Consider the following 13,085-nt stretch of genomic DNA (forward strand, 5'->3'; position numbering starts at 1 on the left):
ATGACAGATGACAGATGACAGATGACAGATGACAGATAACAGATGACAGATGACAGATGACAGATGACAGATGACAGATGACAGATGACAGATGACAGATGACAGATGACAGATAACAGATGATAGATGACAGATGACAGATGGCAAATGACAGATGACAAATGACAGATGACAGATGACAAATGACAGATGACATATGAAAAAAGACAGAAGACAGATGACAGATGACAGATGACAGATGACAGATAACAGATGACAGATGACCGATGACAAATGACAGATGACAGATAACAGATGACAGATGACAGATGAGAGATGACAGATGACAAATGATAGAAGACAGATGACAGATGACAGATGACAGATGAGAGATGACATATGACAGATAACAGATGATAGATAACAGATGACAGATGGCAAATGGCAGATGACAAATGACAGATGACAGATGACAAATGACAGATGACAGATGACAAATGGCAGATGACAGATGATAGATGACAGATGACAGATGACAGATGACAGATGACAGATGACAGATGACAGATGACAGATGACAGATGACAGATAACAGATGATAGATGACAGATGACAGATGGCAAATGACAGATGACAAATGACAGATGACAAATGACAGATGACATATGAAAAAAGACAGAAGACAGATGACAGATGACAGATGACAGATGACAGATGACAGATGGCAGATGACAGATGACAGAGGACAGATGACAGATGACAGCTGACAGATGACAGATGACAGATGACAGATGAAAGATAACAGATGACAGATGACAGATGACAGATGACAGATGACAGATGACAAATGACAGAAGACAGATGACAGATGACAGATGACAGATGGCAGATGGCAGATGGCAGATGGCAGATGACAGATGACAGAGGACAGAAGAGAGATGACAGATGACAGATGACAGATGACAGATGACAGATTACAGATGATAGATGACAGATGACAGATGACAGATGACAGATGACAGATGACAGATGACAGATGACAGATGACAGATGACAGATGACAGATGACAGATGACAGATGACAGCTGACAGATGACAGATGATAGATGACAGATGACAGATAGCAAATGACAGATGACAAATGACAGATGACAGATTACAGATGAAAGATGACAGATCACAGATGACAAATGACAGATGACAGATGACAGATGACAGATGACAGATGACAGATGACAGATGACAGATGACTGATGACAGATGACAGATTACAGATGAAAGATGACAGATGACACATGACAGATGACAGATGACAGATGACAGATGACAGATGACAGATGACAGATGACAGATGACAGATGACAGATGACAGATTACAGATGAAAGATGACAGATGACACATGACAGATGACAGATGACAGGTGACAGATGACAGATGACAGATGACAGATGGCAGATAACAGATGACAGATGACAGATGACAGATGACAGATGACAGATGACAGATGACAGATGACAGATGACAGATGACAGATGACAGATGACAGATGACAGATGACAGATGACAGATGACAGATGACAGCTGACAGATGACAGATGATAGATGACAGATGACAGATAGCAAATGACAGATGACAAATGACAGATGACAGATTACAGATGAAAGATGACAGATCACAGATGACAAATGACAGATGACAGATGACAGATGACAGATGGCAGATAACAGATGACAGATGACAGATGACAGATGACAGATGACAGATGACAGATGACAGATGACAGATGACAGATGACAGATGACAGATGACAGATGACAGATGACAGATGACAGATGACAGATGACAGATGACAGATGACAGATGACAGATGACAGATGACAGATGACAGATGACAGATGACAGATGACAGATGGCAGATGACAGATGACAGAGGACAGATGACAGATGACAGCTGACAGATGACAGATGACAGATGAAAGATAACAGATGACAGATGACAGATGACAGATGACAGATGACAGATGACAGATGACAGATGACAGATGACAGATGACAGATGACAGATGACAGATGACAGATGACAGATTACAGATGAAAGATGACAGATGACACATGACAGATGACAGATGACAGGTGACAGATGACAGATGACAGATGACAGATGACAGATGGCAGATAACAGATGACAGATGACAGATGACAGATGACAGATGACAGATGACAGATGACAGATGACAGATGACAGATGACAGATGACAGATGACAGATGACAGATGACAGCTGACAGATGACAGATGATAGATGACAGATGACAGATGACAGATGACAGATGACAGATGACAGATGACAGATGACAGCTGACAGATGACAGATGATAGATGACAGATGACAGATAGCAAATGACAGATGACAAATGACAGATGACAGATTACAGATGAAAGATGACAGATCACAGATGACAAATGACAGATGACAGATGACAGATGACAGATGACAGATGACAGATGACAGATGACAGATGACTGATGACAGATGACAGATTACAGATGAAAGATGACAGATGACACATGACAGATGACAGATGACAGATGACAGATGACAGATGACAGATGACAGATGACAGATGACAGATGACAGATGACAGATGACAGATTACAGATGAAAGATGACAGATGACACATGACAGATGACAGATGACAGGTGACAGATGACAGATGACAGATGACAGATGGCAGATAACAGATGACAGATGACAGATGACAGATGACAGATGACAGATGACAGATGACAGATGACAGATGACAGATGACAGATGACAGATGACAGATGACAGATGACAGATGACAGATGACAGATGACAGATGACAGCTGACAGATGACAGATGATAGATGACAGATGACAGATAGCAAATGACAGATGACAAATGACAGATGACAGATTACAGATGAAAGATGACAGATCACAGATGACAAATGACAGATGACAGATGACAGATGACAGATGGCAGATAACAGATGACAGATGACAGATGACAGATGACAGATGACAGATGACAGATGACAGATGACAGATGACAGATGACAGATGACAGATGACAGATGACAGATGACAGATGACAGATGACAGATGACAGATGACAGATGACAGATGACAGATGACAGATGACAGATGACAGATGACAGATGACAGATGACAGATGACAGATGGCAGATGACAGATGACAGAGGACAGATGACAGATGACAGCTGACAGATGACAGATGACAGATGAAAGATAACAGATGACAGATGACAGATGACAGATGACAGATGACAGATGACAGATGACAGATGACAGATGACAGATGACAGATGACAGATGACAGATGACAGATGACAGATTACAGATGAAAGATGACAGATGACACATGACAGATGACAGATGACAGGTGACAGATGACAGATGACAGATGACAGATGACAGATGGCAGATAACAGATGACAGATGACAGATGACAGATGACAGATGACAGATGACAGATGACAGATGACAGATGACAGATGACAGATGACAGATGACAGATGACAGATGACAGCTGACAGATGACAGATGATAGATGACAGATGACAGATAGCAAATGACAGATGACAAATGACAGATGACAGATTACAGATGAAAGATGACAGATCACAGATGACAAATGACAGATGACAGATGACAGATGACAGATGGCAGATAACAGATGACAGATGACAGATGACAGATGACAGATGACAGATGACAGATGACAGATGACAGATGACAGATGACAGATGACAGATGACAGATGACAGATGACAGATGACAGATGACAGATGACAGATGACAGATGACAGATGACAGATGACAGATGACAGATGACAGATGACAGATGACAGATGACAGATGACAGGTGAAAGATAACAGATGACAGATGACAGATGACAAATGACAGAAGACAGATGACAGATGACAGATGACAGATGACAGATGACAGATGACAGATGACAGATGACAGATGACAGATGACAGATGACAAATGACAGATGACAGATGACAGGTGAAAGATAACAGATGACAGATGACAGATGGCAAATGACAGAAGACAGATGACAGATGACAGATGACAGATAGCAAATGACAGATGACAGATGACAGATGACAGATGACAGATGACAGATGACAGATGACAGATGACAGATGACAGATGACAGATGACAGATGACAGATGACAGATGACAGATGACAGATGACAGATGACAGATGACAGATGACAGATGATAGATGACAGATGACAGATGACAGATTACAGATGAAAGATGACAGATGACAGATGACAAATGACAGATTACAGATGAAAGATGACAGATGACAGATGACAAATGACAGATGACAGATGACAGATGACAGATGGCAGATAACAGATGACAGATGACAGATGACAGATGACAGATGACAGATGACAGATGACAGATGACAGATGACAGATGACAGATGACAGATGACAGATGACAGATGACAGATGACAGATGACAGATGACAGATGACAGATTACAGATGAAAGATAACAGATGACAGATGACAGATGACAAATGACAGAAGACAGATGACAGATGACAGATGACAGATGACAGATGACAGGTGACAGATGACAGATGACAGATAACAGATGACAGATGCTAGATGATAAAAGACAGAAGACAGATGACGGATGACAGATGACAGATGACAGATGACAGATGACAGATGACAGATGACAGATGACAGATGACAGATGACAGATGACAGATGACAGATGACAGATGACAGATGACAGATGACAGATGATAGATGACAGATGACAGATGACAGATTACAGATGAAAGATGACAGATGACACATGACAAATGACAGATGACAGATGACAGATGACAGATGACAGATGACAGATGACAGATGACAGATGACAGATGACAGATGACAGATGACAGATGACAGATGATAGATGACAGATGACAGATGACAGATTACAGATGAAAGATGACAGATGACAGATGACAAATGACAGATGACAGATGACAGATGACAGATGACAGATGACAGATGACAGATAACAGATGACAGATGCTAGATGATAAAAGACAGAAGACAGATGACGGATGACAGATGACAGATGACAGATGACAGATGACAGATGCCAGATGACAGATGACATATGACAGATGACAGATGACAGGTGATAGATGACAGATGACAGATGACAGATGACAGATGACAGATGACAGATGTCAGATGACAGATGACAGTTGACAGATGACAGATGACAGATAACAGATGACAGATGACAAATGACAGAAGACAGATGACAGATGACAGATGACAGATGACAGATAACAGATGACAGATGCTAGATGATAAAAGACAGAAGACAGATGACGGATGACAGATGACAGATGACAGATGACAGATGCCAGATGACAGATGACATATGACAGATGACAGATGACAGGTGATAGATGACAGATGACAGATGGCAAATGACAGATGACAAATGACAGATGAAAGATGACAGATGACGATGACACATGACAGATTACAGATGACAGATGATAGATAACATATGAAAGATGACAGATGACATATGACAGATGAGAGATGACACATGACAGATTACAGATAACAGATAATAGATGACATATGAAAGATGACAGATGACAGATGACAGATGACAGATAGCAGATGACAGATGACAAATGACAGAAGACAGATGACAGATGACAGATGACAGATGACAAACGACAAATGACAGATGACAGATGACAGATGACAGATGACAGATGACAGATGACAGATGACAGATGACAGATGACAGATGACAGATGACAGATGACAGATGACAGATGACAGATGACAGATGACAGATGACAGATGACAGATGACAGATGACAGATGACAGATGACAGATGACAGATGACAGATGACAGATGACAGATGACAGATGACAGATGACAGATGACAGATGACAGATGACAGATGACAGATGACAGATGACAGATAACAGATGACAGATGACAAAAGACAGAAGACAGATGACAGATGACAGATGACAGATGACAGATGACAGATGACAGATGACAGATGACAGATGACAGATGACAGATGACAGATGACAGATGACAGATGACAGATGACAGATGACAGATGACAGATGACAGATGACAGATGACAGATGACAGATGACAGATGACAGATGACAGATGACAGATGACAGATGACAGATGACAGATGACAGATGACAGATGACAGATGACAGATGACAGATGACAGATGACAGATAACAGATGACAGATGACAAAAGACAGAAGACAGATGACAGATGCCAGATGACAGATGATAGATGACAGATGACAGATTACAGATGCCAGATGACATATGACAGATGACAGATGACAGATGACAGATGATATATGACAGATGACAGATGGCCAATGGCAGATTACAGATGAGAGATGACAGATTACAGATGACAGATGACAGAAGATAGATGACAGATGACGGATGACAGATGACAGATGACAGATGACAGATGACAGATGACAGATGACAAATGACAGACCATAGATGACAGATGACAGATGACAGATGACAGATGACAGATGACAGATAACAGATGACAGATGACAAAAGACAGAAGACAGATGACAGATGCCAGATGACAGATGACAGATGACAGATGACAGATGACAGATGATATATGAGAGATGACAGATGGCCAATGGCAGATGACAGATGACAGATGACAGATGACAGATGACACATGACAGATCACAGATGAGAGATGACAGATTACAGATGACAGATGACAGATGACAGATGACAGATGACAGATGACAGATGACAGATGACAGATGACAGATGACAGATGACAGATGACAGATGACAGATGACAGATGACAGATGACAGATAACAGATGACAGATGACAAAAGACAGAAGACAGATGACAGATGCCAGATGACAGATGATAGATGACAGATAACAGATGACAAACGACAAATGACAGATGACAGATGACAGATGACAGATGACAGATGACAGATGATATATGACAGATGAAAGATGGCCAATGGCAGATGACAGATGACAGATGACAGATGACAGATGACACATGACAGATTACAGATGAGAGATGACAGATTACAGATGACAGATGACGGATGACAGATGACAGATGACAGATGACAGATGACAGATGACAGATGACAGATGACAGATGACAGACCATAGATGACAGATGACAGATGACAGATGACAGATAACAGATTACAGATGACAGATGACAGAAGATAGATGACAGATGACGGATGACAGATGACAGATGACAGATGACAGATGACAGATGACAGATGACAGACCATAGATGACAGATGACAGATGACAGATGACAGATGACAGATGACAGATGACAGATGACAGATGACAAAAGACAGAAGACAGATGACAGATGCCAGATGACAGATGATAGATGACAGATGACAGATGACAAACGACAAATGACAGATGACAGATGACAGATGACAGATGATATATGACAGATGACAGATGGCCAATGGCAGATGACAGATGACAGATGACAGATGACACATGACAGATTACAGATGAGAGATGACAGATTACAGATGACAGATGACAGATGACAGATGACAGATGACAGATGACAGATGACAGATGACAGATGACAGATGACAGATGGCCAATGGCAGATGACAGATGACAGATGACAGATGACACATGACAGATTACAGATGAGAGATGACAGATGACAGATGACAGATGATAGATGACAGATGACAGATGACAGATTACAGATGAAAGATGACAGATGACAGATGACAAATGACAGATGACAGATGACAGATGACAGATGACAGATGACAGATGACAGATAACAGATGACAGATGCTAGATGATAAAAGACAGAAGACAGATGACGGATGACAGATGACAGATGACAGATGACAGATGACAGATGCCAGATGACAGATGACATATGACAGATGACAGATGACAGGTGATAGATGACAGATGACAGATGACAGATGACAGATGACAGATGACAGATGACAGATGACAGATGACAGATGACAGTTGACAGATGACAGATGACAAATGACAGAAGACAGATGACAGATGACAGATGACAGATGACAGATAACAGATGACAGATGCTAGATGATAAAAGACAGAAGACAGATGACGGATGACAGATGACAGATGACAGATGACAGATGCCAGATGACAGATGACATATGACAGATGACAGATGACAGGTGATAGATGACAGATGACAGATGGCAAATGACAGATGACAAATGACAGATGAAAGATGACAGATGACGATGACACATGACAGATTACAGATGACAGATGATAGATAACATATGAAAGATGACAGATGACATATGACAGATGAGAGATGACACATGACAGATTACAGATAACAGATAATAGATGACATATGAAAGATGACAGATGACATATGACATATGACAGATGACCGATTGCAGATGACAGGTGACAGGTTACAGATGACAGATGACAGATGACAGATGACAGATGACAGATGACAGATGACAGATGACAGATGACAGATGACAGATGACAGATGACAGATGACAGATGACAGATAGCAGATGACAGATGACAAATGACAGAAGACAGATGACAGATGACAAACGACAAATGACAGATGACAGATGACAGATGACAGATGACAGATGACAGATGACAGATGACAGATGACAGATGACAGATGACAGATGACAGATGACAGATGACAGATGACAGATGACAGATGACAGATGACAGATGACAGATGACAGATGACAGATGACAGATGACAGATGACAGATGACAGATGACAGATGACAGATGACAGATGACAGATGACAGATGACAGATGACAGATGACAGATGACAGATGACAGATGACAGATGACAGATGACAGATGACAGATGACAGATGACAGATGACAGATAACAGATGACAGATGACAAAAGACAGAAGACAGATGACAGATGCCAGATGACAGATGATAGATGACAGATGACAGATTACAGATGCCAGATGACATATGACAGATGACAGATGACAGATGACAGATGATATATGACAGATGACAGATGGCCAATGGCAGATTACAGATGAGAGATGACAGATTACAGATGACAGATGACAGAAGATAGATGACAGATGACGGATGACAGATGACAGATGACAGATGACAGATGACAGATGACAGATGACAGACCATAGATGACAGATGACAGATGACAGATGACAGATGACAGATGACAGATAACAGATGACAGATGACAAAAGACAGAAGACAGATGACAGATGCCAGATGACAGATGACAGATGACAGATGACAGATGACAGATGATATATGACAGATGACAGATGGCCAATGGCAGATGACAGATGACAGATGACAGATGACAGATGACACATGACAGATCACAGATGAGAGATGACAGATTACAGATGACAGATGACAGATGACAGATGACAGATGACAGATGACAGATGACAGATGACAGATGACAGATGACAGATGACAGATGAAAGATGACAGATGACAGATGACAGATAACAGATGACAGATGACAGATGACAGATGACAGATGACAGATGACAGATGACAGATGACAGATGACAGATGACAGATGATAGATGGCAAATGACAGAAGACAGATGACAGATGACAGATGACAGATAGCAAATGACAGATGACAGATGACAGATGACAGATGACAGATGACAAATGACAGATGACAAATGACAGATGACATATGAAAAAAGACAGAAGACAGATGACAGATGACAGATGACAGATGACAGATGACAGATGGCAGATGACAGATGACAGAGGACAGATGACAGATGACAGCTGACAGATGACAGATGACAGATGACAGATGAAAGATAACAGATGACAGATGACAGATGACAGATGACAGATGACAGATGACAAATGACAGAAGACAGATGACAGATGACAGATGACAGATGACAGATGGCAGATGGCAGATGGCAGATGGCAGATGACAGATGACAGAGGACAGAAGAGAGATGACAGATGACAGATGACAGATGACAGATGACAGATTACAGATGATAGATGACAGATGACAGATGACAGATGACAGATGACAGATGACAGATGACAGATGACAGATGACAGATGACAGATGACAGATGACAGATGACAGATGACAGCTGACAGATGACAGATGATAGATGACAGATGACAGATAGCAAATGACAGATGACAAATGACAGATGACAGATTACAGATGAAAGATGACAGATCACAGATGACAAATGACAGATGACAGATGACAGATGACAGATGACAGATGACAGATGACAGATGACTGATGACAGATGACAGATTACAGATGAAAGATGACAGATGACACATGACAGATGACAGATGACAGATGACAGATGACAGATGACAGATGACAGATGACAGATGACAGATGACAGATGACAGATGACAGATTACAGATGAAAGATGACAGATGACACATGACAGATGACAGATGACAGGTGACAGATGACAGATGACAGATGACAGATGGCAGATAACAGATGACAGATGACAGATGACAGATGACAGATGACAGATGACAGATGACAGATGACAGATGACAGATGACAGATGACAGATGACAGATGACAGATGACAGATGACAGATGACAGATGACAGCTGACAGATGACAGATGATAGATGACAGATGACAGATAGCAAATGACAGATGACAAATGACAGATGACAGATTACAGATGAAAGATGACAGATCACAGATGACAAATGACAGATGACAGATGACAGATGACAGATGGCAGATAACAGATGACAGATGACAGATGACAGATGACAGATGACAGATGACAGATGACAGATGACAGATGACAGATGACAGATGACAGATGACAGATGACAGATGACAGATGACAGATGACAGATGACAGATGACAGATGACAGATGACAGATGACAGATGACAGATGACAGATGACAGATGACAGATGGCAGATGACAGATGACAGAGGACAGATGACAGATGACAGCTGACAGATGACAGATGACAGATGAAAGATAACAGATGACAGATGACAGATGACAGATGACAGATGACAGATGACAGATGACAGATGACAGATGACAGATGACAGATGACAGATGACAGATGACAGATGACAGATGACAGATTACAGATGAAAGATGACAGATGACACATGACAGATGACAGATGACAGGTGACAGATGACAGATGACAGATGACAGATGACAGATGGCAGATAACAGATGACAGATGACAGATGACAGATGACAGATGACAGATGACAGATGACAGATGACAGATGACAGATGACAGATGACAGATGACAGATGACAGATGACAGCTGACAGATGACAGATGATAGATGACAGATGACAGATAGCAAATGACAGATGACAAATGACAGATGACAGATTACAGATGAAAGATGACAGATCACAGATGACAAATGACAGATGACAGATGACAGATGACAGATGGCAGATAACAGATGACAGATGACAGATGACAGATGACAGATGACAGATGACAGATGACAGATGACAGATGACAGATGACAGATGACAGATGACAGATGACAGATGACAGATGACAGATGACAGATGACAGATGACAGATGACAGATGACAGATGACAGGTGAAAGATAACAGATGACAGATGACAGATGACAAATGACAGAAGACAGATGACAGATGACAGATGACAGATGACAGATGACAGATGACAGATGACAGATGACAGATGACAGATGACAGATGACAAATGACAGATGACAGATGACAGATGACAGGTGAAAGATAACAGATGACAGATGACAGATGGCAAATGACAGAAGACAGATGACAGATGACAGATGACAGATAGCAAATGACAGATGACAGATGACAGATGACAGATGACAGATGACAGATGACAGATGACAGATGACAGATGACAGATGACAGATGACAGATGACAGATGACAGATGACAGATGACAGATGACAGATGACAGATGACAGATGACAGATGATAGATGACAGATGACAGATGACAGATTACAGATGAAAGATGACAGATGACAGATGACAAATGACAGATTACAGATGAAAGATGACAGATGACAGATGACAAATGACAGATGACAGATGACAGATGACAGATGGCAGATAACAGATGACAGATGACAGATGACAGATGACAGATGACAGATGACAGATGACAGATGACAGATGACAGATGACAGATGACAGATGACAGATGACAGATGACAGATGACAGATGACAGATGACAGATGACAGATGACAGATGACAGATGACAGATGACAGATTACAGATGAAAGATAACAGATGACAGATGACAGATGACAAATGACAGAAGACAGATGACAGATGACAGATGACAGATGACAGATGACAGATGACAGATGACAGATGACAGATGACAGATAACAGATGACAGATGCTAGATGATAAAAGACAGAAGACAGATGACGGATGACAGATGACAGATGACAGATGACAGATGACAGATGACAGATGACAGATGACAGATGACAGATGACAGATGACAGATGACAGATGACAGATGACAGATGACAGATGACAGATGATAGATGACAGATGACAGATGACAGATTACAGATGAAAGATGACAGATGACACATGACAAATGACAGATGACAGATGACAGATGACAGATGACAGATGACAGATGACAGATGACAGATGACAGATGACAGATGACAGATGACAGATGACAGATGATAGATGACAGATGACAGATGACAGATTACAGATGAAAGATGACAGATGACAGATGACAAATGACAGATGACAGATGACAGATGACAGATGACAGATGACAGATGACAGATAACAGATGACAGATGCTAGATGATAAAAGACAGAAGACAGATGACGGATGACAGATGACAGATGACAGATGACAGATGACAGATGCCAGATGACAGATGACATATGACAGATGACAGATGACAGGTGATAGATGA

Source organism: Condylostylus longicornis, unplaced genomic scaffold (genome assembly GCF_029603195.1).
Source record: "Condylostylus longicornis isolate FDR11 unplaced genomic scaffold, ASM2960319v2 ptg000220l, whole genome shotgun sequence".
NCBI classification, from domain to species: domain Eukaryota; kingdom Metazoa; phylum Arthropoda; class Insecta; order Diptera; family Dolichopodidae; genus Condylostylus; species Condylostylus longicornis.